Raw genomic sequence first — 26,445 nt, forward strand, 5'->3', positions numbered from 1 at the left:
GTGTGTTTTCCATAGCCTGGCTCTTTCTTTTCCCAGGAAGCCTTCGTAAACGGCCTCAGCATACAATCTGGCAACGTGCTCTCTTTTCCCCAGCTGCTCTACAAAGGTGACAACTTTACACCCCTGGTGGCAGAAATGTTATTCTTGAATCTGCAGCCTTAGCTGAATGCAGCAATTTCTCAGTTGCAGGATCAACCTTGTGTACCTCTTTTTTTTCCTGAGTGAGCTTGAGAATGAATGAAAATTTTTCAGAGCAAATGGATTTGCCATCCTCCTTCAAATTCCTCAGGAAGCGCACCCTTTTGTGAGCAGGGCTAGAAGGGGTGGAATGTACAGAAGAATGGGGAGAGAGCAGTCCCCTCGCGTGACTCAAGGGGTTCACACAGACTCGAGGGTCAAATGGCCTCCCTTTGCATTGTTACATTCCATGATGACTCCAAAGCAGGATGGTGTGTTACTCAGCAAGGCTTGCAGGCAATGCTATTGTGAACTGGGACAATCAAGATTGTCTGTCTGTACAATTTGTTGCAGCATCAACTACAGTTGTCATCTGAAGCTTCATATGGCAATGTTCATTTAGTGAAATGCTTCCTTAGAGTAGATCAGGCAGGCATCAATTTGCCCTAAAATCCTGGAGCTGTGTAAAGTCTGAACAAGTGCATGACCTAGATGTTAAGTGTTCTGAATGGGTGCATCACATTTACAACACTTGCATTTGGCAGGGCAGTGATGAGTTCATTTTTGTTTTAAAGAAAGGAAACATGGGCTAGGGCGAGTCCTGAGCTCTGGTAATTAGGACACAAGTGATGTGGTGGGCAGATGCTGATACTGGTCAGATGGAATATTGGAAGTGGAGATGGAGGTGAAATGGGTGCTGTGCCACCACCAATTTTAACATCATTTTAACTTCCCAGTGTTTAATGCAGTTTGTTCGTGTAATACAGGATTAAGTTTAAAAACAAACACTGGAATATGACCTTGGAAACTCAAAAAAAGCCCAAATTTTTAAAGAGCACTACTCTGGTTTGGTTTTCCCTTTTCTTTAACAGTAAGATATGGAGCTGTAACATGGGCCTTCTAAGCAGTGACTCTTGGCAGAATGTTTAGTGGCCAGTTTCTGCTGTGTGATTTCTAGCATTTCCAGCGACTTTCTGCCCTGGGGTTTCACCTCAGCATACGTATTGTGCACCTCTTGTGCACACTTCACAAGCTTGCTACTGCCAGGATTACTACTTTTGCTTTACTTTGCAAAGTAAGCTACACTTGACTGATCCTCTGCTCAGTGCTAATTTTGCTGTTTGGATGGCGCTGAATATGCTAAAGTTCATCCAGAGGCATCCAAGTCCATGATATTACCCTCGCTGCTTAAGCAACACTTGGCCATAGGCACATACCTGCTGCATAATCCATTTGGTCAGCATCAGCCCTGATAATTTTTGTGTGTTAAATAAACCAATATCATTAGAGGATGATGGTAATACTCAAAAGTATAGCACGCGTGCAATTTCCCTTGTTCTCCAGTCTGAAGTCGCTGGCCATTAGTGACTGATACTGATAAACATTTTGATTATTATCAATGACTCAGAATCCTTGCATTTGAAGAACACTCTTTTTTTCAATTTGTGTGATTACGTCTAATAATGACCCTGGAACAAATTCCAGGCAGATTCTGTGAATCTGCTTTTACAAGCTCCGCTCCTTCTTCCAATCACAGCACCTCTTGCAGATGGAGAGCTTCAAATGCAAAGGGGAATGAGCTGGTTGAGTGGGTGAACCTGCTGAAAGTAATGTCTGGGAAGAGTGGAATCAGATTAAAGCTTAACTGTTTTTATTGTTAATTCAACAATTTACAGACTTTATTATATCCTTTGGGAGGAAGGGACTTGCCTGAAGGTGGCAGCTCCAAGTTTTACTTCGCAGACTTTTTTTGTACAATTATCACATGAGAGATCTGGATTTTGCTCATCGTGTCCAGAGGTGAAATGAGAACTACCAGAATGTTGACTGAAGCTTTGCACTTTCACACCGATTTTAATTTGGCGGGGAGGTTTTCTTTCCGGGACAGAGATGAGCATTTTAGAAGATGCAGGCAGCAAATCAACTTGCAGATTCACACTGTCGGCATGAAGCTTAAATGACCAAATAGTGTCTATGGGGGAGAATTGTTGATACACGTACCTATAGGTCCTATAGGGTGTAATAGACAGAGATACCTTGATGTCAACTGACCCACAAGTTTCAGTTCCCAGCATGTGCACCTTTTGTATGGAAGCTCAGAGCTGGCAATGTGAATTCATAACTTGCACCTTTTATAGAGCCTGCTATTACATACTGACTCAGCTACAATTAACAATTAATGTTTTCAAAAGCACTTGAAGTTATTAAGCAATTAATTAATTAAGACATTAATTGCGTAAAAAGACAGACAATTAAGCACAGCTTGCTTTTGTGTCTGTCTGGGGGTTGAGTAACTGGAATTTTGATGTTGCTGAAATTGTCTGGAGTTGGATTCCAGACTTTGATTTTTCTTGCATCCCCTCCAAAACTTTCAAGAAAAGGATCATTAAAGGAAATTGCACGATGGTTCAAACCACAATGCAGGTGCTGTAGTGTCCGGACTGTCACATGACCGGCTGCGAGAGAAACACAGCTGGGAAGATGCTGGGTTAACAGCAGTGCAGTAATATTTTAACAGGAGCAATTACAGCACGAAGATATCGGGATTGGGAGGGTCCAAAATAACAGGCAACACTGAATTAACGCAAGAGTTATTTGAATTCATCTCTGAAAACAATACTGTTGTGACTTTCTTAATTCATTGGAGCACTTCTAATGCAGTAACTTTAAACTGGTGCTGAAAACTGACAGGTATGTTGGCTGTATATTTCTGCTCTGTTTCTCTGCAGCATCCTTCCTGCTGCACTAATACTGGTTTCAGGCTAGCTGAGCACTGATCAAACAATCAAACCATTACCAACTGAGGCAGGAGGGGATCTCCTAGAAAAGTTTCAGGTTCTCTTGACATATGAATGATTTCATATTTTGCAATTTACATTAACTAATGACGTGAATGTGTTCAATCCCAAGTACCAATACTTGATAGTAATGCAAAAGGGTTTCACCCTTACAGTAAACAGCTCTTAAACTGCTGTTGGAATTGATTTTTAGTTTCACCCTAGATGAAAGCCAATCCAGTAGATTCCAGATAAATTTTTCCATAAGCCCATTTTCATACTCATAGGTTGCTATATTATTCGATACGTAAACATTGCAAAGAATATGATCGAACCTCTCCAAAATATAGGATTGTGGGAGTGAACAAAGCATTTTGAGAAGCTCTTTGTCAGTATAAAAACTCGTGGTCTTAGATTGACAGGTGGCAATTAAACGGTGGAGTTATAATAGGCCCTGATATCTTGGAATGATTTAATAGTAAAAGACAGCCAAGAGTATAAACCGGTACCCAACACTTTCCCTTTCCATCCTCCTTTTTCACTGTCAGTGGTAAAGTAAGAGCTTTCAGCCCAGAGAGCAATTAGTGCAGAGGGATTACTGTACATTGAAAGACACGGCATGTCTAACCCAAGCAAACACTTTCAATGTTTCCTGTCATCCAGCCAGCAGTGATCTGCAGCTGGATATTATCATCTCCACACAGAATAGAATCATAGAAAGTTTATGGCACAAAGCGGCCACTTGGCCCATTGTGTCTGCTCGGGCTGAAAAACGAGCCACCCAGCCTAATCCCACTTTCCAGCATTTAGTCTGTAACCCTGCAGGTTCCGGCATTTTAAGGTGCATATCCAGACACGCTTTTAAATGAGTGTTTCTGCTTCTACTAATCTTCAAACTTCTTGATCATTCCCCCTACATTTACATCCAAATTATTAGATATACCTCAAAAAGCAGGGGATCTAATACACGTCAACCCACAAATGCAACTATTTATATGGAAGTATTTCTTCTAGAGCGGCTGAGGTGGGATGTGGTCGTGTTTTATGGAGAAGGTGATGGTTGGGACTGAGCACAAAAAGATCAGTTCTATTGATTTGAAATTTTCACTTGAAATAATAAAGTAATAACGAGCATCACTGCGGTCCTGCAGCTGAACCTTGTAGAGTTTAAAGACTTTCCATTCTGGAACTACCTCACTCATTAAAAATTGGTTCCAGTGTCATTATTAGACCTGCATGTTAAGGACTAGCTGACTACACCTTTTGTAGCCTTCATGTGTACTGTGTATGGAAAAGCCTCAAACCATCCTTGTTCCTGTGAAAGGTCTTTGCATTTTGGTGATGTTTCTTTAACAGGATGTGCACAGCAGCTTGACCAGCTCCAGCTCAAAGGATTTTCCCAGCAGTGGCTGCTCTCACTCCAGGCCTTTATCTGTACCTCAGATCAGCAGGAGCTGAATACAAGATTTGTGCCAGCAGGTACAGGCTAGGTTGGGAGTGGACAAAACTGCAGCATTTCAGGTTCTACTTGGAATTTACTCAGATATAAAGAGTCAAATGTTTCTCCTTTAGCAGCCACTACAAAAAGAGTACAGAGCACTGATCTATTACAGAGCATTGTAAACTGTGAGGAGGACAGTATAGAACTTCAAAAGAACATAGACAAGTTGGTAGAGTGGGCAGATAGGTGGCAGATGAAGCTCAATGCGGAGAAGCGTGAGGGGATGCACTTTGGTACAAAGAACATGGAGAGACAATATAAAATAAGGGGTACAATTCTTAAGGACGTGGCGGAGCAGAGGGATCGGGGTGTTTATGTGCATAGGTCATTGAAGGTGGCAGGACAGTGGTGCGAGCAGTTAGTAAAGCATGCAGTATCCTGGGCTTTATTAAGAGGAGCATAGAGTACAAGAGTGGAGAGGTTATGCTGAGCTCATATAAGATGCTATTTAGCCCTCAGCTGGAGTATTGTGTCCAGCTCTGGGCACCACACTATAGAACGGATGTGAACACATTGGAGAGAGTGCAGAAGAGGTTTACAAATATGTCTCCGGGGTAAGAAACTTCAGTTACGAAGATAGATTGGAAACGTTGGGACTGTTCTCCTTGGAGAAGAGAAGGCTAAGAGGAGATTTGATAGAGGTGTTCAAAATCATGAGGGGGCTGGATAGAGTAGATAGGAAGAATCTGTTCCCGCTCTGAAAAGGATCGAGACCGAGAGAGCACAGGTTTAAAGTGATTTACAAAAGAAGCAAACGTGATGTGAGAAAAATCTTTTTCACACAGCGAGTGGTTCGAGTCTGGAATGCACTGCCTGGAAGTGTGGTGGAGGCAGGTTCAATCGAGGCATTCAAGAGGATTATCACTAGATGATTATTTGAATAGAAACAATGTGCAAGGGTAAGGGGAAAAGGGAGGAGAATGGTGCTAAGTCATAATGCTCATTCGGAGAGCTGGTGTAAATATGATGGGCCAAATGGTCTCCTTCTGAACCCTAACAATTCTGTGATTCTGTGACATTATCTGATTGGTTTTCCTTGTGGGAACTTTTATGTTTTTCATTCTAATGGTTCAGTTTCTGCTGTGTTTCTCAACCAAGAGGCAATCATTTCTATTCCTGCTCGCTACTGGATGGTGCAAAATACTTCAATCAATTAAATATTTTTGAAGTGCTGATATCTGTTGTGATGCTGGAAATGTGTCAGTTAATTTACTCACAGCAAAGTCCCACATACAGAAATGACATCATGACAAATAATGTTTTCAGTAATGTTGGTTGAAGGAGAAATATTGGCCAGGAGACCAGGGAGAATTCGGCCACTCTTTCTTGAATAGTGCCATGGAATATTTTGCATCCAGTTATGATGTTAGCTGGAATATCTGCTCAATTCTCTGGGGTGATACTAGATCTCACACAACCCTCTTCCCACAGAAAAACAGCAGTTTAGAGGTCTACTAATGGAAGTCAAATTACTTTTGGTTATTTTAATGGACTATCTCTTTAAATCTATGAGCAGTGGGCAGCCCAGCTCCACAAGCTTTTCACACACAATCTGGAAACAGGCTTTTTATTGGGGTGTGGGGAGCTGTGTAGCTGTTGGGATGAGGCTCTTTGTCAGAACACAGTACTCTCCAAACAAAGGGTCAAAGGGACTCGAAATGTTAGCTGTGTTTCTCTCTCCACAGATGCTGCTGGACCTGCTGAGCTTTTCCAGCATTTTTTGTTCTTGTTTCAGATTTCTATCTGCATCCAGCATCCATCAGCAGTATTTTGCATTTACTCTCTGATCAAATCATGAGTTGTCTGCAATTTTCCGTTTGAATGTCAGACCTGATCTGCAGGGTGTCTTTGTTTTCAATGTGTCTCACTTCTCACTTCCTTGCATGTCTGACCTATCCACATGTTCTTTGTTTTGCTAATGTCTTTAATTTCTTCAATGCTTCTTTCCATTGTTTCCATCTCACTCAACAATGCAGCAGTTTACATCACAGAAACGAGCTGAGATAATTTCACTTTGGGTACAATCGGGAAATTGCACGGGAAGAACACTTGAAATTGTGCAGGTTAGGTTAGGCTTCTGGCCACCAATTCATTTGGAAAATCATGAATGCAAAATCTCCCTGAACCAACGCAACAAGGCAGAATAATAAAAAGTAACTTTATTTTCTCTGTATTCCTTGATGCATTTGAATGGTAGGTGACAGATAATGTTTCAGTGATATATCTGAAACTGGTTTATTGTAATAAAATGAGAATTTGTAATCTGGGTGACCAGTTGTCCCTGAGTAAGCTGATTTAAAATGGCAGAAAAAAAATTATACTGAACCACTTAATTGTTTCATTGGGACACATCAGTAAGTTTCTTATTAAATTAAACAATTCTGATGCGACAAAAACTTTTAAAACATGCCGATGTCCACTACATGCTTTAACCTGGTCTTGCAGGGTATAGCAGAATGGTGCAACTCCCCTGTTTACGATGAGCAGATGTAACAGTCAACAGAACAATGTTTTTACAGCTGCCTGACCATGCTTTACATTTCTTCTGAAACTGCTCCTCATTAAGAGTTGCTTTTCTCACCTTCAATGTGCCATTTACATGTGGGTATTTGCGCTGAAGTTCAGCTCAGGGCCTTGCAATTTTTCTCCTGTGCAGCTAGGCCAGACACTGCCCCCTGTTGGATTTCTGTGCAACTGCAGGCACAACCACACTAAGGCAGTTGTCCACGTTAGAAAATAGGGTGACAGCACCTGTACCCCGCTTCACCCTGTTGGCTGCAGTTTCTTTTGCCTGTGCCAGCCTTCCTATCCTTTGTGCTGTACTCTCCTTCCCTCCACTTTCCTCAGCACAGCCTTAGCGAACCCAAGACCACGGCTCATTCTTCTAAACTCCAGAAAATATTGGCCACTCCATTCAATCTTTACTGAACCATTGTTGCATCCCTACTATGGAAAATATATCCTTCATTTGGTGAGGAGACCAAAACAATGGTACACAATACTCTGGGTATGATCTCGCCAAAGCTCCGTTTGTTGCAGCAAGAATTCATGTAAACACAAATAAGGATCCTCGGCTTTATAAATTGAGGCGTGGAGTCCAAAGGGAAGGAAGTTATGCCAAACCGTTATGATACACTGGTTAGGCTACAGCTGAAGGAACAGGAAGTGACGGAAGGTAAGAAATGCTTTATCTGATTGTGCTGTGCAGCAACACAAAGGTTGACAATTCTTCAGGTGTGAACCCTGGTGAGCACCACTGATCTTTTCCAACTATTAAACCACTGTCCAATAGCACAGAGTGAAATGTGCTCCTGTTACATTTTCCTGAAACTGAAGTCGGTTAAACACAGCAGCCCATGTTGAGCAATGTACATTGAGTTTGGCTGCTGGGTAGTGATGCAGCAATGATGTCATTAGCACAGTGACCTAAGACGCCCCAATGCTCAGGCCCAAGAATCCAGGCCCAAGTGTCACTCCGTGCTGAGATTCTACCTCTTCCCGGTGTTGGGAAGAATGGATATGGCTATGTTACCAGAGAACGCTCCATTCAGTTGGAACCTGCTGTATCACCTATCCCTTGTGGAACAGTTTATGCAGAAAAACCTGTTGACCACAAGTCCATCAGGCAGTGGGCTGCACATATTGTAATGTGGTCCTGCGGGAAAAGGAGATAGTGAATGCTGTCGGGTGGTTTCCTGAGCTGACTGTCAAAGTAATTTGGAAGAATGCCTCATCACCAAAACTTTCAAATTAGCATTAGGATGTAGCTTGGCTGATAGTGACAAAGGCCCTCCCCATCATGTGCATGACGGGTGTGGACACCTGCCTCATCAGCTTGGATCAGGAGAAGGCCTTTGACAGAATATCGCACACCTACATGGGGGATGTGCTCTCCAAAATGGGCTTTGGGGAGGGAATTCGAAATTGGATCCAACTGCTCTACACTAACATCAGTAGCGCAGTATCAATCAATGGGTGGGAAACAGATAGCTTTCCGATTAAATCTGGAGTCAGGCAGGGCTGTCCTCTCTCGCCTGTCCTTTTCGTGTGTTGCATAGAACCCTTTGCCGAGTCCATCAGGAAGGATCCGGGCATAAGAGGAGTGACGATCCCAGGCAGTGGAGGCACTCAGGTAAAAGCCTCCCTGTACATGGACGACGTCGCCGTCTTCTGCTCGGATCCGCTGTCGGTGCGCAGACTGATGCACATCTGCGACCAGTTCGAACTGGCCTCGGGAGCCAAGGTAAATCGTGGGAAGAGCGAGGCCATGTTCTTTGGGAACTGGGCTGACCGATCCTTTGTCCCCTTCACTGTCAGGGCTGACGGCCTGAAGGTGCTGGGGATATGGTTCGGAGGGACCGGGGCATGCGTTAGAAACTGGAAGGAGCGAGTGGCTATGGTGAAGAGGAAACTGGGCATGTGGGAGCGACGCTCCCTCTCCATTGCGGGTAAGAACCTGGTCATCAGGTGTGAGGTACTCTCGCTGTTGCTGTACGTGGCGCAGGTCTGGCCCATTCCAGACTCCTGCGCGACGGCGATCACTCGAGCCATCTTCCGCTTTATCTGGAGGTCGAAAATGGATCGTGTCTGCAGGGACGCGATGTACAAGCCTCTAGATAAAGGGGGAAAAAACGTGCCCAACATCGCCCTCATACTGATGGCCACCTTTGTGTGTGGCTGCATCAAGCGGTGCGTAGACCCTCAGTACGCAAACACCAAGTGTCACTACGTGCTGAGGTTCTACCTGTCCCCGGTGTTGCGAAGGATGGGTCTGGCCACGCTGCCGCGGAACGCTCCAAGTAGTTGGACCGTGCCGTACCACCTGTCCCTGGTGGAAAAATTTATGCAGAAAAACACCTTTGACCACAAGTCCATCAGGCAGTGGTCAGCACGTAACGTCCTAGAGGCCCTGAGGGAAAAGGAGAGGGTGGACCCTGTGGGATGGTTCCCCGAGCAGACTGTCAAAGTCATTTGGCAGAATGCCTCATCGCCAGAACTTTCCAACAAGCACCAAGACGTAGCTTGGCTGGTGGTGAGAAAGGCCCTCCCCGTCAGATCCTTCCTACACGCCAGGAGGCTCACCCCCTCTGCAAAGGCGCAATGGGGAAGGGTCGCTGTCTAAGACCTTTCTACCACAGCGCACCGAGAGACTGGGAACTGTTTAGAGCCCCTCGGGCTGTACAGATCAAAATGAAAGGCTGTAAATGATTGTAATATTGTTTGTACTGATGCACCTGGTGATACATTTTGTAAAAGTTTAACCTGGATTGTACCCTTGTAATGTTGTTTTTGAAATGGTTTGGAATGTGATTGAAGATATTTTATGAATAAAGTATATTTTTACAAAAAAAAAAAAAAAAAAATCTGTTCTTATCAGTTTAATATCTGATACGTCCCTTATCTGGGGACCATATATTAAATTGATTTTTGGAGCAGGGAGATGGAATAGGGGCTTGCTCCGTCCACTCCACGCATCGACCCGGTATTGCAGTATCTCTGGGAATGGTGCACCACCCCTTTCCAGGGGATTTTCAATGCTAAAAATAGTTTTCTTACAAACATCTGCTTTCTTTACTTTTCAACATGCACATCTTTCAAAACACAACTTTCTTTCTTTCTCATCGCTTCTCGGCCTTTTGGCTAACATCAAGTGTTGCAGGGGCGACACCATGGTCCTGCCAAGGCAAGGTCGGGATGGAAGGCCGATAACCAATCGCAATCCAAATCCATACCGTGGGCTACCTATCACCGTCCGAGTCACGGTGAACCACAGCGAAGGAGGATCACCTATGGATCGGGGCTTCTTCACCAGGAGGATCCTGTTGAAGGCGTGCGGCTTCCAAGCTACGGAGATCTTCACCCTGCACGACTCCCGCAAAGGCGGTTATTTTGACGTGACGTTCAAGCGGGTGGCAGACTGCGTCCGGCTCCTGAGGGTGTTCGAGGAGAAGAGAGACCTGCCGGAGATGAAGATCCTGACGGCGGAGCCGCACTTTTCTCTGCCGTTGCAACGGGAACGTGAGGTGATGGTGCATGTGTACAACCCCTTCGTCCCTGTCGCCGACGTGGTCACCTTCCTCACCAGGTACTTCGATAAGGTGGGGAGCGGCACCGAGATTCGAGACGACTTGGGGATCTGGACAGGCAAACGCCTGTTAAAGGTCACGCTAAAGACCGATGGTAAGGGAGCCATTTTCCACCCTCCCTCCATTTTCGCTATCGGGGGAAACCGGGGCTACCTGGTCTACGCTGGGCCACCCAAGCATTGTCGCTCATGCGGCAAGGCTGGTCATGTGGCGGCCAAGTGCAGCGCCTCCCTCTGCAAGATTTGCAAACAGGAAGGGCACCAGACAAAAGACTGCAAACAGGCCAAGTGCTGCAACCTGTGTGGCGAGGCAAGTCACCTCTACAGGACCTGCCCCAAACGCTGCCGTACTTACGCACAGGCAGCCAAAGCCGACCAGGGGGAAGCAGAAGAAAGGTTCCGTGTCACTCCAACCACCAAGGCCCCCAGGGAGCTCAACGGGACAAAGGAGGACACAGAGAGAGACAAGGTGGAGAAAGAGATTGAGGCAACAGAGAGCCAATCAGCAGCACTACCCCCTCTACCTCCCAGTCCTCAGGACAGCGAATCAATGGAGGAGGAGGCAGCAGTGGAAAAGCAGCAGGGGGGGTGGCGGACGGTGAAGAACAAGAAAAGTAAGAGGGAGCGAAGAAGAAGCAAAGGCGTTTCCCAGAGAAGCGGCAAGAAGCGTCTCCCATCCGACACGGATGACAAGGGCAGCAGCTCTTCGGATGATGAAGTGCCAGAGCGGCACCGACAGAAGAGGCGGCAAAGCTCCAGGGCGTTGGAGGACGAGACACCCGAGCTCCAGAAAATTGGAGACAACAAGGAGACCAGCGCACCCCAACTTTGCCTGCAACCTGAGGAGGCCAGTGCACCACAGCCCCTGGAATCTGGGAGCAGTGAGGCAATCATCGCACCCCAGCTCCAGGAAGCCGGGAACAGCAACACCCCAGAGGGGGTGAGTTTTGGAGAAGCTTCTCCAGCAAAGGTCATCTCAAAACCCGCTCTCTACGTGAACCTCCAGATGCCACCGGAGCAGAACACGGCCAAGGAGATCTACCTCAGCCCATCCAAAGTGAAGGAATTTGAGCTCACTACGGGTATGAAGGAGCAGACTAAAGGTCTGGGACTCTCAGAGACAGTGGGTTTGGTAGGAGAATAAATGCTTTAAAATGGGTTTAAAGATTGTATCCATAAATGTGCGTAGCATTAAATCTACTACGCGATGTGTTGCGACCTTGGACTACCTAGCCAAGGTCAAAGCTGACCTGTTGTTTCTGCAGGAGTGTGCGATACCGCACCTCAGCTCCTACAGGCAATGGTCACGATGGTGGTCCCACGGGCCATCGATCTGGTCGGGCGGAAACGACTCTCGTTCCTCCGGCCTGGGTATTCTGCTGCGGGGAGGCAACTTCACCGTCTCCGAGGTCAAGGAGGTGGTGGGCGGGCGACTCCTCGTAGCAGACGTAATGTACAAGAACGCTCCACTCCGGTTAATTAACGTGTACGGCCCGGCACAAGGGGCTGAGCGGCTGGAGGTTTTTCAGCAGCTCCCACTGCTGCTGGCGACCTCCAGGCCGGTCATTCTGGGCGGGGACTTCAACTGCATCATCGATGCGGCTGGACGATCCGGCAGGGCCGGAAGCAGATTGGACGCTACGTCCAGATCCCTGATGGAAACAGTTAAGGATGCCAAGCTGCACGACGTCTTCAGCAACCCTGCAGACGGAGCGCAGCGTAGATACACCTGGTCGCGGCCAGACGGGTCCATTCGTTCCAGGATAGACTTCCTGTTTGTGTCCCGTGCATTCACAGTCAGATCCACCGAGGTCAAGCCGGTGTTCTTCTCTGACCACTGCCTCCTACTGGCGGACTGCCACTTGGAGGAAGACCTGAGGGTGGGCAGGGGGGCATGGAAGCTAAATGTGCAACTGCTGACCCCAGAGAACATTGAGGAGCTCAAGAGGGATTACAAAGGTTGGAGAACCGTGAAACCCCTCTTTGAGTCCCTGACACACTGGTGGGAAGTGATCAAGGGAAGCATCAAGAGGTTCTTCATCCTCAAAGGCACCCAGAAAGCTAGAAAGGAACAGAGGGAAATGTCCCGACTCCAGAAAAAGATGCAGAATCTGCTCCGGCTGCAGTCGATGGGGGTCGATGTCAAGGAGGAGCTCCAAGAGGTGAAGGGCCAGCAAGCCTCGCACTTTGCCTCGGAGGCCTCCAAGATCATCTTCCGTTCCAGAGTCCGCTCCGTGGAGCAGGATGAGACGTGCTCACGTTTCTTCTTCCAAAAGGTACACAGAGAGCGCTCTGTGATCAGCAGCCTGAAGGAAGAAGACGGCTCAGTAAAGTCATCACGGTCCGACATTCTGAGGATCAGCAAATCCTTTTATGCCGGACTGTATGACGTGAAGCCCACGGACAGCACGGCCTCCCAGTCCTTCCTGTCCTCTATCACGGAGGTCTTAGACCACAGTACGCGGGAGAGCCTGGACAAACCGCTAACTCCTGACGAACTGACTAAGGCCCTCGAGTCCTTCGAGAAGAGTAAAACCCCCGGAAGCGACGGCTTGCCGGCGGAGTTGTATTCGGCTCTGTGGGACTTGATCGGCCCAGACCTGCTAGAAGTGTACGAGAGTATGCTCCTGGCCGGCAGCATGTCAGAATCCATGAGGAAAGGCATCATCACCCTCATCTACAAGCACAAGGGGGAAAGGGAGGAAATTAGAAATTGGCGACCCATTTCACTGTTGAATGTGGACTATAAGATTTTGTCCAAGGTCATCGCCAACCGGGTCAAATCCGCTCTGGAATTGGTGATTCACCCTGACCAGACCTGCTCTGTGCCAGGCAGGAAGATCTCTGACAGCCTGGCGCTGCTCAGGGATACGATTGCCTATGTACAGGACAGGGGTGTGGATACCTGCCTCATCAGCTTGGATCAGGAGAAGGCCTTTGACAGAATATCGCACACCTACATGGGGGATGTGCTCTCCAAAATGGGCTTTGGGGAGGGAATTCGAAATTGGATCCAACTGCTCTACACTAACATCAGTAGCGCAGTCTCAATCAATGGGTGGGAAACAGATAGCTTTCCGATTAAATCTGGAGTCAGGCAGGGCTGTCCTCTCTCGCCTGTCCTTTTCGTGTGTTGCATAGAACACTTTGCCGAGTCCATCAGGAAGGATCCGGGCATAAGAGGAGTGACGATCCCAGGCAGTGGAGGCACTCAGGTTAAAGCCTCCCTGTACATGGACGACGTCGCCGTCTTCTGCTCGGATCCGCTGTCGGTGCGCAGACTGATGCACCTCTGCGACCAGTTCGAACTGGCCTCGGGAGCCAAGGTAAATCGTGGGAAGAGCGAGGCCATGTTCTTTGGGAACTGGGCTGACCGATCCTTTGTCCCCTTCACTGTCAGGGCTGACGGCCTGAAGGTGCTGGGGATATGGTTCGGAGGGACCGGGGCATGCGTTAGAAACTGGAAGGAGCGAGTGGCTATGGTGAAAAGGAAACTGGGCATGTGGGAGCGACGCTCCCTCTCCATTGCGGGTAAGAACCTGGTCATCAGGTGTGAGGTACTCTCGCTGTTGCTGTACGTGGCGCAGGTCTGGCCCATTCCACACTCCTGCGCGATGGCGATCACTCGAGCCATCTTCCGCTTTATCTGGAGGTCGAAAATGGATCGTGTCCGCAGGGACGCGATGTACAAGCCTCTAGATAAAGGGGGAAAAAACGTGCCCAACATCGCCCTCATACTGATGGCCACCTTTGTGTGCGGCTGCATCAAGCGGTGCGTAGACCCTCAGTACGCAAACACCAAGTGTCACTACGTGCTGAGGTTCTACCTGTCCCCGGTGTTGCGAAGGATGGGTCTGGCCACGCTGCCGCGGAACGCTCCAAGTAGTTGGACCGTGCCGTACCACCTGTCCCTGGTGGAAAAATTTATGCAGAAAAACACCTTTGACCACAAGTCCATCAGGCAGTGGTCAGCACTTAACGTCCTAGAGGCCCTGAGGGAAAAGGAGAGGGTGGACCCTGTGGGATGGTTCCCCGAGCAGACTGTCAAAGTCATTTGGCAGAATGCCTCATCGCCAGAACTTTCCAACAAGCACCAAGACGTAGCTTGGCTGGTGGTGAGAAAGGCCCTCCCCGTCAGATCCTTCCTACACGCCAGGAAGCTCACCCCCTCTGCACGTTGCCCTCGAGGTGGCTGTGGTGGGGAAGAGACCGTTGTTGACCTCCTTGTGGATTGTGCCTTTGCAAAGAAAGTCTGGAGAGAGATGCAGTGGTTGCTGTCGAGGTTCATCCCGAGCAGTTCTGTGACACAGGACTCTGTGCTCTACGGGCTGTTCCCAGGGACACACACCGAGACAAACATCGACTGCAGCTGGAGGATCATCAACTCGGTGAAAGACGCGCTTTGGTCTGCCCGAAACTTGTTGGTCTTCCAGCACAAAGAGTTGTCCCCGACCGATTGTTGCGGACTGGCACAATCCAAAGTCCAGGACTACGTGCTGAGGGACGCACTAAAGCTTGGGGCAGCTGCCGCAAATGCGCAATGGGGAAGGGTCGCTGTCTAAGACCTTTCTACCACAGCGCACCGAGAGACTGGGAACTGTTTAGAGCCCCTCGGGCTGTACAGATCAAAATGAAAGGCTGTAAATGATTGTAATATTGTTTGTACTGATGCACCTGGTGATACATTTTGTAAAAGTTTAACCTGGATTGTACCCTTGTAATGTTGTTTTTGAAATGGTTTGGAATGTGATTGAAGATATTTTATGAATAAAGTATATTTTTACAAAAAAAAAAAAAAAAAATCTGTTCTTATCAGTTTAATATCTGATACGTCCCTTATCTGGGGACCATATATTAAATTGATTTTTGGAGCAGGGAGATGGAATAGGGGCTTGCTCCGTCCACTCCACGCATCGACCCGGTATTGCAGTATCTCTGGGAATGGTGCACCACCCCTTTCCAGGGGATTTTCAATGCTAAAAATAGTTTTCTTACAAACATCTGCTTTCTTTACTTTTCAACATGCACATCTTTCAAAACACAACTTTCTTTCTTTCTCATCGCTTCTCGGCCTTTTGGCTAACATCAAGTGTTGCAGGGGCGACACCATGGTCCTGCCAAGGCAAGGTCGGGATGGAAGGCCGATAACCAATCGCAATCCAAATCCATACCGTGGGCTACCTATCACCGTCCGAGTCACGGTGAACCACAGCGAAGGAGGATCACCTATGGATCGGGGCTTCTTCACCAGGAGGATCCTGTTGAAGGCGTGCGGCTTCCAAGCTACGGAGATCTTCACCCTGCACGACTCCCGCAAAGGCGGTTATTTTGACGTGACGTTCAAGCGGGTGGCAGACTGCGTCCGGCTCCTGAGGGTGTTCGAGGAGAAGAGAGACCTGCCGGAGATGAAGATCCTGACGGCGGAGCCGCACTTTTCTCTGCCGTTGCAACGGGAACGTGAGGTGATGGTGCATGTGTACAACCCCTTCGTCCCTGTCGCCGACGTGGTCACCTTCCTCACCAGGTACTTCGATAAGGTGGGGAGCGGCACCGAGATTCGAGACGACTTGGGGATCTGGACAGGCAAACGCCTGTTTAAGGTCACGCTAAAGACCGATGGTAAGGGAGCCATTTTCCACCCTCCCTCCATTTTCGCTATCGGGGGAAACCGGGGCTACCTGGTCTACGCTGGGCAACCCAAGCATTGTCGCTCATGCGGCAAGGCTGGTCATGTGGCGGCCATCTGCAGCGCCTCCCTCTGCAAGATCTGCAAACAGGAAGGGCACCAGACAAAAGACTGCAAACAGGCCAAGTGCTGCAACCTGTGTGGCGAGGCAAGTCACCTCTACAGGACCTGCCCCAAACGCTGCCGTACTTACGCACAGGCAGCCAAAGCCGACCAGGGGGAAGCAGAAGAAATGTTCCGTGTCACTCCAACCACCAAGGCCCCCAGGGAGCTCAATGGGACAAAGGAGGACACAGAGAGAGACAAGGTGGAGAAAGAGATTGAGGCAACAGAGAGCCAATCAACAGCACTACCCCCTGAACCTCCCAGTCCTCAGGACAGCGAATCAATGGAGGAGGAGGCAGCAGTGGGAAAGCAGCAGGGGGAGTGGCGGACGGTGAAGAACAAGAAAAGTAAGAGGGAGCGAAGAAGAAGCAAAGGCGTTTCCCAGAGAAGCGGCAAGAGGCGTCTCCCATCCGACACGGATGACAAGGGCAGCAGCTCTTCGGATGATGAAGTGCCAGAGCGGCACCGACAGAAGAGGCGGCAAAGCTCCAGGGCGTTGGAGGACGAGACACCCGAGCTCCAGAAAATTGGAGACAACAAGGAGACCAGCGCACCCCAACTTTGCCTGCAACCTGAGGAGGCCAGTGCACCACAGCCCCTGGAATCTGGGAGCAGTGAGGCAATCATCGCACCCCGGCTCCAGGAAGCCGGGAACAGCAACACCCCAGAGGGGGTGAGTTTTGGAGAAGCTTCTCCAGCAAAGGTCATCTCAAAACCCGCTCTCTACGTGAACCTCCAGATGCCACTGGAGCAGAACACGGCCAAGGAGATCTACCTCAGCCCATCCAAAGTGAAGGAATTTGAGCTCACTACGGGTATGAAGGAGCAGACTAAAGGTCTGGGACTCTCAGAGACAGTGGGTTTGGTAGGAGAATAAATGCTTTAAAATGGGTTTAAAGATTGTATCCATAAATGTGCGTAGCATTAAATCTACTACGCGATGTGTTGCGACCTTGGACTACCTAGCCAAGGTCAAAGCTGACCTGTTGTTTCTGCAGGAGTGTGCGATACCGCACCTCAGCTCCTACAGGCAATGGTCACGATGGTGGTCCCACGGGCCATCGATCTGGTCGGGCGGAAACGACTCTCGTTCCTCCGGCCTGGGTATTCTGCTGCGGGGAGGCAACTTCACCGTCTCCGAGGTCAAGGAGGTGGTGGGCGGGCGACTCCTCGTAGCAGACGTAATGTACAAGAACGCTCCACTCCGGTTAATTAACGTGTATGGCCCGGCACAAGGGGCTGAGCGGCTGGAGGTTTTTCAGCAGCTCCCACTGCTGCTGGCGACCTCCAGGCCGGTCATTCTGGGCGGGGACTTCAACTGCATCATCGATGCGGCTGGACGATCCGGCAGGGCCGGAAGCAGATTGGACGCTACGTCCAGATCCCTGATGGAAACAGTTAAGGATGCCAAGCTGCACGACGTCTTCAGCAACCCTGCAGACGGAGCGCAGCGTAGATACACCTGGTCGCGGCCAGACGGGTCCATTCGTTCCAGGATAGACTTCCTGTTTGTGTCCCGTGCATTCACAGTCAGATCCACCGAGGTCAAGCCGGTGTTCTTCTCTGACCACTGCCTCCTACTGGCGGACTGCCACTTGGAGGAAGACCTGAGGGTGGGCAGGGGGGCATGGAAGCTAAATGTGCAACTGCTGACCCCAGAGAACATTGAGGAGCTCAAGAGGGATTACAAAGGTTGGAGAACCGTGAAACCCCTCTTTGAGTCCCTGACACACTGGTGGGAAGTTATCAAGGGAAGCATCAAGAGGTTCTTCATCCTCAAAGGCACCCAGAAAGCTAGAAAGGAACAGAGGGAAATGTCCCGACTCCAGAAAAAGATGCAGAATCTGCTCCGGCTGCAGTCGATGGGGGTCGATGTCAAGGAGGAGCTCCAAGAGGTGAAGGGCCAGCAAGCCTCGCACTTTGCCTCGGAGGCCTCCAAGATCATCTTCCATTCCAGAGTCCGCTCCGTGGAGCAGGATGAGACGTGCTCACGTTTCTTCTTCCAAAAGGTACACAGAGAGTGCTCTGTGATCAGCAGCCTGAAGGAAGAAGACGGCTCAGTAAAGTCATCACGGTCCGACATTCTGAGGATCAGCAAATCCTTTTATGGCGGACTGTATGACGTGAAGCCCACGGACAGCACGGCCTCCCAGTCCTTCCTGTCCTCTATCACGGAGGTCTTAGACCACAGTACGCGGGAGAGCCTGGACAAACCGCTAACTCCTGATGAACTGACTAAGGCCCTCGAGTCCTTCCAGAAGAGTAAAACCCCCGGAAGCGACGGCTTGCCGGCGGAGTTGTATTCGGCTCTGTGGGACTTGATCGGCCCAGACCTGCTAGAAGTGTACGAGAGTATGCTCCTGGCCGGCAGCATGTCAGAATCCATGAGGAAAGGCATGATCACCCTCATCTACAAGCACAAGGGGGAAAGGGAGGAAATTAGAAATTGGCGACCCATTTCACTGTTGAATGTGGACTATAAGATTCTGTCCAAGGTCATCGCCAATCGGGTCAAATCCGCTCTGGAATTGGTGATTCACCCTGACCAGACCTGCTCTGTGCCAGGCAGGAAGATCTCTGACAGCCTGGCGCTGCTCAGGGATACGATTGCCTATGTACAGGACAGGGGTGTGGATACCTGCCTCATCAGCTTGGATCAGGAGAAGGCCTTTGACAGAATATCGCACACCTACATGGGGGATGTGCTCTCCAAAATGGGCTTTGGGGAGGGAATTCGAAATTGGATCCAACTGCTCTACACTAACATCAGTAGCGCAGTCTCAATCAATGGGTGGGAAACAGATAGCTTTCCGATTAAATCTGGAGTCAGGCAGGGCTGTCCTCTCTCGCCTGTCCTTTTCGTGTGCTGCATAGAACCCTTTGCCGAGTCCATCAGGAAGGATCCGGGCATAAGAGGAGTGACGATCCCAGGCAGTGGAGGCACTCAGGTAAAAGCCTCCCTGTACATGGACGACGTCGCCGTCTTCTGCTCGGATCCGCTGTCGGTGCGCAGACTGATGCACATCTGCGACCAGTTCGAACTGGCCTCGGGAGCCAAGGTAAATCGTAGGAAGAGCGAGGCCATGTTCTTTGGGAACTGGGCTGACCGATCATTTGTCCCCTTCACTGTCAGGGCTGACGGCCTGAAGGTGCTGGGGATATGGTTCGGAGGGACCGGGGCATGCGTTAGAAACTGGAAGGAGCGAGTTGCTATGGTGAAAAGGAAACTGGGCATGTGGGAGCGACGCTCCCTCTCCATTGCGGGTAAGAACCTGGTCATCAGGTGTGAGGTACTCTCGCTGTTGCTGTACGTGGCGCAGGTCTGGCCCATTCCACACTCCTGCGCGATGGCGATCACTCGAGCCATCTTCCGCTTTATCTGGAGGTCGAAAATGGATCGTGTCCGCAGGGACGCGATGTACAAGCCTCTAGATAAAGGGGGAAAAAACGTGCCCAACATCGCCCTCATACTGATGGCCACCTTTGTGTGCGGCTGCATCAAGCGGTGCGTAGACCCTCAGTACGCAAACACCAAGTGTCACTACGTGCTGAGGTTCTACCTGTCCCCGGTGTTGCGAAGGATGGGTCTGGCCACGCTGCCGCGGAACGCTCCAAGTAGTTGGACCGTGCCGTACCACCTGTCCCTGGTGGAAAAATTTATGCAGAAAAACACCTTTGACCACAAGTCCATCAGGCAGTGGTCAGCACGTAACGTCCTAGAGGCCCTGAGGGATAAGGAGAGGGTGGACCCTGTGGGATGGTTCCCCGAGCAGACTGTCAAAGTCATTTGGCAGAATGCCTCATCGCCAGAACTTTCCAACAAGCACCAAGACGTAGCTTGGCTGGTGGTGAGAAAGGCCCTCCCCGTCAGATCCTTCCTACACGCCAGGAGGCTCACCCCCTCTGCACGTTGCCCTCGAGGTGGCTGTGGTGGGGAAGAGACCGTTGTTCACCTCCTTGTGGATTGTGCCTTTGCAAAGAAAGTCTGGAGAGAGATGCAGTGGTTGCTGTCGAGGTTCATCCCGAGCAGTTCTGTGACACAGGACTCTGTGCTCTACGGGCTGTTCCCAGGGACACACACCGAGACAAACATCAACTGCAGCTGGAGGATCATCAACTCGGTGAAAGAGGCGCTTTGGTCTGCCCGAAACTTGTTGGTCTTCCAGCACAAAGAATTGTCCCCGACCGATTGTTGCGGACTGGCACAATCCAAAGTCCAGGACTACGTGCTGAGGGACGCACTAAAGCTTGGGGCAGCTGCCGCAAAGGCGCAATGGGGAAGGGTCGCTGTCTAAGACCTTTCTGCCACAGCGCACCGAGAGACTGGGAACTGTTTAGAGCCCCTCGGGCTGTACAGATCAAAATGAAAGGCTGTAAATGATTGTAATATTGTTTGTACTGATGCACCTGGTGATACATTTTGTAAAAGTTTAACCTGGATTGTACCCTTGTAATGTTGTTCTTGAAATGGTTTGGAATGTGATTGAAGATATTTTATGAATAAAGTATATTTTTACAAAAAAAAAAAATCTGTTCTTATCAGTTTAATATCTGATACGTCCCTTATCTGGGGACCATATATTAAATTGATTTTTGGAGCAGGGAGATGGAATAGGGGCTTGCTCCGTCCACTCCACGCATCGACCCGGTATTGCAGTATCTCTGGGAATGGTGCACCACCCCTTTCCAGGGGATTTTCAATGCTAAAAATAGTTTTCTTACAAACATCTGCTTTCTTTACTTTTCAACATGCACATGTTTCAAAACACAACTTTCTTTCTTTCTCACTCACCCGCACCATCTACACACAAAAAACACGCACGCTCACCCAACGCTCACAGACACCACTCTCATCTCACAAACACTCTACCTCACTCATACAAAAACATCTTTCACTTGCAAATACACCTCTCAAACACTCTCTCAGCTGCACCTTTCGCCTCACAACATTTTCAACCAGCTCTCTGCTGCCGCTCCCGCCCGCTGCTGCTGCTGCTGCTGATACAGCAACAGTCAAAACTCACACCTCAAAGCTCACACACTTTACACAGCTACTCGGAAACGTCTACATCCACGTTCACACAATCCTTACACTGCACAAGGAGCCCATTCCGCCCGTCGTGACTGCACCAGCTCTCCCAATGAACATTTCACTTCGTGCCATTCTCCTGCCTTCTCCACGTAACCCAGCACATGCTTTCTTTTCAAATAATCATCTCATTCCCTCTTCAATTGAACCTGCCTCCGCCACGCTATCAGGCGGTGCATTCCAGACCCTGACCACTCGCTGCTCCTATCACTTTTGCTTCTTCTGCTAGTTACTTTAAACCTGTGCCCGCTCCTTCTCGATCCTTTCATCGGTGCAAGCAGTTTCTCCCTATCTACTCTCTCCAGATACCTCATGATTTTCAATACCTCTATCAAGTCTCCTCTCAGACTTCTTTTCCCCAAGGAATACAGTCCCAACTTCTCCAATCTTACTTCATAACTCAACTTCCTCGCCCCTGGAACCAAACTCGTAAACCTCTTCTGCACTCTCTCCAATGCCTTCACTACCCTCCTAAAATGCAAGTCAAAATGCAATCCATCAGAGTCAGCATGGCTTTATGAAGACTAAATCGTGTTTGACTAAATTGCTAGAGTTCTTTGAAGATGTGACAAGCAAAGTGGATAATGGCGATCCTGTAGATGTAGTATGTCTGGACTTCCAGAAGGCATTTGATAAGGTGCCGCACAAAAGATTAATACACAAGATAAGATCACACGCAGCTAAGGGTAATATATTTGCTTGGATAGAGCTTTGGCTAACCAACAGAAAGCAGAGAGTCAGGATAAATGGGTCTTTTGTGGATGGCAAGCTGTAACTAGTGGGGTGCCACAGGGTTCGGTCCTTGGGCCCCAACTATTTACTTGGATTCAGGAGTAGAAGGTACCATAGCTAAATTTGCAGATGACACCAAAATAGGTGGGAAAGTAAGTTGCAGTGAAGAAATGAGAAATTTACAAATGGATATGGACAGGTTAGGTGAATGGGCCAAAATTTGGCAGATGGAGTTTAACGTGGATAAGTGAGGTTATCCAGTTCAGCTCCTACAGGCAATGGTCACGGTGGTGGTCCCACGGGCCATCGATCTGGTCGGGCGGAAACGACTCTCGTTCCTCCGGCCTGGGTATTCTGCTGCGGGGAGGCAACTTCACCGTCTCCGAGGTTAAGGAGGTGGTGGGCGGGCGACTCCTGGTAGCAGACGTAATGTACAAGAACGCTCCACTCCGGTTAATTAACGTGTATGGCCCGTCACAAGGAGCTGAGCGGCTGGAGGTTTTTCAGCAGTTCCCACTGCTGCTGGCGACCTCCAGGCCGGTCATTCTGGGCGGTGACTTCAACTGCATCATCGATGCGGCTGGACGATCCGGCAGGGCCGGCAGCAGATTGGACGCTACGTCCAGATCCCTGATGGAAACAGTTAAGGATGCCAAGCTGCACGACGTCTTCAGCAACCCTGCAGACGGAGCGCAGCGTAGATACACCTGGTCGCGGCCAGACGGGTCCATTCGTTCCAGGATAGACTTCCTCTTTGTGTCCCGTGCATTCAGAGTCAGATCCACCGAGGTCAAGCCGGTGTTCTTCTCTGACCACTGCCTCCTACTGGCGGACTGCCACTTGGAGAAGGACCTGAGGGTGGGCAGGGGGGCATGGAAGCTATTCGTGCAACTGCTGACCCCAGAGAACATTGAGGAGCTCAAGAGGGCTTATGAAGGTTGGAGAACCATGAAACCCCTCTTTGAGTCCCTGATACACTGGTGGGAAGCGATCAAGGGAAACACCAAGAGGTTTTTCATCCTCAAAAGCATCCAGAAAGCTAGAAAGGAAGAGAGGGAAATGTCCCGACTCCAGAAAAACATGCAGAATCTGCTCCGGCTGCAGTCGGTGGGGGTCGATGTCAAGGAAGAACTCCAAGAGGTGAAGAGCCAGCAAGCCTCGCACTTTGCCTCGGAGGCCTCCAAGATCATCTTCCGTTCCAGAGTCCGCTCCGTGGAGCAGGATGAGACGTGCTCACGTTTCTTCTTCCAAAAGGAACAGAGAGAGAGCTCTGTGATCAGCAGCCTGAATGAAGAAGACAGATCAGTAAAGTCAGCGCAGTCCGACATTTTGAGGATCAGCAAATCCTTTTATGCCGGATTTTATGACGTGAAGCCGACGGACAGCACGGCCTCCCAGTCCTCCTTGTCCTCTATCACGGAGGTCTTAGGCGACAGTACACGGGAGAGGCTGGACAAACCGCGAACTCCTGACGAACTGACTTAGGCCCTTGAGTCCTTCGAGAAGAGTAAATCTCGCCAGAAGCGACGGCTTGCCGGTGGAGTTATATTCGGCTCTGTGGGACTTAATCGGCCCAGACCTGCTAGGAGTGTACGAGAGTATGCTCCTGGCCGGCAGTATGTCAGAATCCATGAGGAAAGGCATCATCACCCTCATGTACAAGCACAAGGAAGAAAGGGAGGAAATTAGAAATTGGCGACCCATTTCACTGTTGAATGTGGACTATAAGATTCTGTCCAAGGTCATCGCCAAGCGGGTCAAATCCGCTCTGGAATTGGTGATACACCCTGACCAGACCTTCACTGTGCCGGGCAGGAAGATCTCTGACAGCCTGGCGCTGCTCAGGGATACGATTGCCTATGTACAGGACAGGGGTGTGGATACCTGCCTCATCAGCCTGGATTAGGAGAAAGCCTTTGACAGAATATCGCACACCTACATGGTGGATGTGCTCTCAAAATGGGGTTTGGGGAGGGAATTCGCAATTGGATCCAGTTGGATCCTACTCTACACTAACATCAGTAGCGCAGTCTCAATCAATGGGTGGGAATCAGATAGCTTTCCAATTAAATCTGGAGTCAGGCAGGGCTGTCCTCTCTCGCCTGTTCTTTGCTGAGTCCATCAGGAAGGATCCGGGCATTAGAGGAGTTACGATCCCAGGCAGTGGAGGCACTCAGATCAAAGCCTCCCTGTACATGGACGATGTCGCCGTCTTCTGTTCTGATCCGCTGTCGGTGTGCAGACTGATCCACATCTGCGACCAGTTCGAACTGGACTCGGGAGCCAAGGTAAATCGTGGGAAGAGCGAGGCCCTGTTCTTTGGGAACTGGGCTGACCGATCCTTTGTCCCCTTCACCGTCAGTGCTGACGGCCTGAAGGTGCTGGGGATATGGTTCAGAGGGACCGGGGTATGCGTTAGAAACTGGAAGGATCCAGTGTCTATGGTGAAAAGGAAACTGGGAATCTGGGAGCGACGCTTCCTCTCCGTTGCGGGTAAGAACCTGGTCATCAGGTGTGAGGCACTCTCGCTGTTGCTGTACATGGCGCAGGTCTGGCCCATTCCAGACTGCTGCGCGATGGCGATCACCCGAGCCATCTTCCCCTTTATCTGGAGGTCGAAAATGGATCGTGTCCGCAGGGACGCGCTGTATAAGCCTCTAGATAAAGGGGGAATAAACGTGCCCAACATCGCCCTCATACTGATGGCCACCTTTGTGTGCGGCTGCATCAAGCGGTGCGTAGACCCTCAGTACGCAAACACCAAGCGTCACTACGTGCTGAGGTTCTACCTGTCCCCGGTGTTGCGAAGGATGGGTCTGGCCACGCTGCCGCGGAACGCTCCAAGTAGTTGGACCGTGCCCTACCACCTGTCCCTGGTGGAAAAATTTATGCAGAAAAACACCTTTGACCACAAGTCCATCAGGCAGTGGTCAGCACGTAACGTCCTAGAGGCCCTGAGGGATAAGGAGAGGGTGGACCCTGTGGGATGGTTCCCCGAGCAGACTGTCAAAGTCATTTGGCAGAATGCCTCATCGCCAGAACTTTCCAACAAGCACCAAGACGTAGCTTGGCTGGTGGTGAGAAAGGCCCTCCCCGTCAGATCCTTCCTACACGCCAGGAAGCTCACCCCCTCTGCACGTTGCCCTCGAGGTGGCTGTGGTGGGGAAGAGACCGTTGTCCACCTCCTTGTGGATTGTGCCTTTGCAAAGAAAGTCTGGAGAGAGATGCAGTGGTTTCTGTCGAGGTTCATCCCGAGCAGTTCTGTGACACAGGACTCTGTGCTCTACGGGCTGTTCCCAGGGACACACACCGAGACAAACATCAACTGCAGCTGGAGGATCATCAACTTGGTGAAAGACGCTCTTTGGTCTGCCCGAAACTTGTTGGTCTTCCAGCACAAAGAGTTGTCCCCGACCGAGTGTTGCGGACTGGCACATTCCATGGCCGAGGACTACGTGCTGAGGGACGCACTAAAGCTTGGGGCAGCTGCCGCAAAGGCGCAATGGGGAAGGGTCGCTGTCTAAGACCCTTCTGCCACAGTGTACCGAGGGACTGGGAACTGTTTAGAGCCCCTCGGGCTGTACAGCTCACAATAAATGTACGCCCTTTGTTTTGATCATTTCCGATTTCATGATCTATCTCTAAATCACAAAATCTTGATACTGCTTTGTGATGTCACAGAATTTTTTACAGTGTGGAAGGAGGCCATTCGGCCTATCAAGTCTGCACTGGGTCTCTGAAAGAGCCTTCCACCTAGTCCTACTCCCCTGCCTCATCCCCGTAACCTTGCACATTCTGTCTTTTCAGGTAACGATCCAATTCCCTTCTGAATACCTCGATCGAATCTGCCTCCAGCACCCTCTCAGGAATTTTGTTCCAGACTCCAACCACCCTCTGGGTGAATTAATCTTTCCTCACATCACATTTACTCCTTTTGCCAATTATTTTGAATCTGTGCCCTCTAGTCCTTGATGTTCACTTGAGTGGAAACAGTTTCTCACGATTTACCTTGTCCATATCTCTCAGGATCTTGAATACCTCCACCAACTCTCCTCACAGCCTTCTTTTCTCCAAGGAAAACAGTCCCATCCTCTCCAATCTATCCTCATAGCTACAGTTCTTCATCCCGGGAATCATTCTTGTGAATCTCCTCTGTACCCTCTCCAATGTCTTCACATCCTTCCTCAAGTATGGCGCCCAGAACTGGACGCAGTATTCCAGATGAGGCCTAATTAGTGTCTTATACGAGTTCAACATGACCTCCTTACTCTTGTACTCAATGCCCCTATTAAT

General features: G+C 49.6%; 1 non-coding gene and 2 pseudogenes across 1 annotated transcript; all 3 read left to right on the forward strand.

Moving 5' to 3' along the window:
- The first annotated feature begins 9,789 nt into the window (after positions 1 to 9,789).
- On the forward strand, positions 9,790 to 9,971 carry LOC144675382 (U2 spliceosomal RNA). The gene has a single exon (XR_013574947.1). It is a non-coding gene; the product is annotated as a U2 spliceosomal RNA (small nuclear RNA).
- A 5,343-nt stretch (positions 9,972 to 15,314) lies between these two features.
- LOC144675380 (U2 spliceosomal RNA) lies at positions 15,315 to 15,495 on the forward strand (annotated as a pseudogene).
- Positions 15,496 to 20,838: 5,343 nt separating this feature from the next.
- On the forward strand, positions 20,839 to 21,013 carry LOC144675381 (U2 spliceosomal RNA; annotated as a pseudogene).
- Positions 21,014 to 26,445: the final 5,432 nt, after the last annotated feature.

This window comes from Cetorhinus maximus, unplaced genomic scaffold, assembly GCF_964194155.1.
Source record: "Cetorhinus maximus unplaced genomic scaffold, sCetMax3.hap1.1 HAP1_SCAFFOLD_983, whole genome shotgun sequence".
Taxonomy (NCBI): Eukaryota; Metazoa; Chordata; class Chondrichthyes; order Lamniformes; family Cetorhinidae; genus Cetorhinus; species Cetorhinus maximus.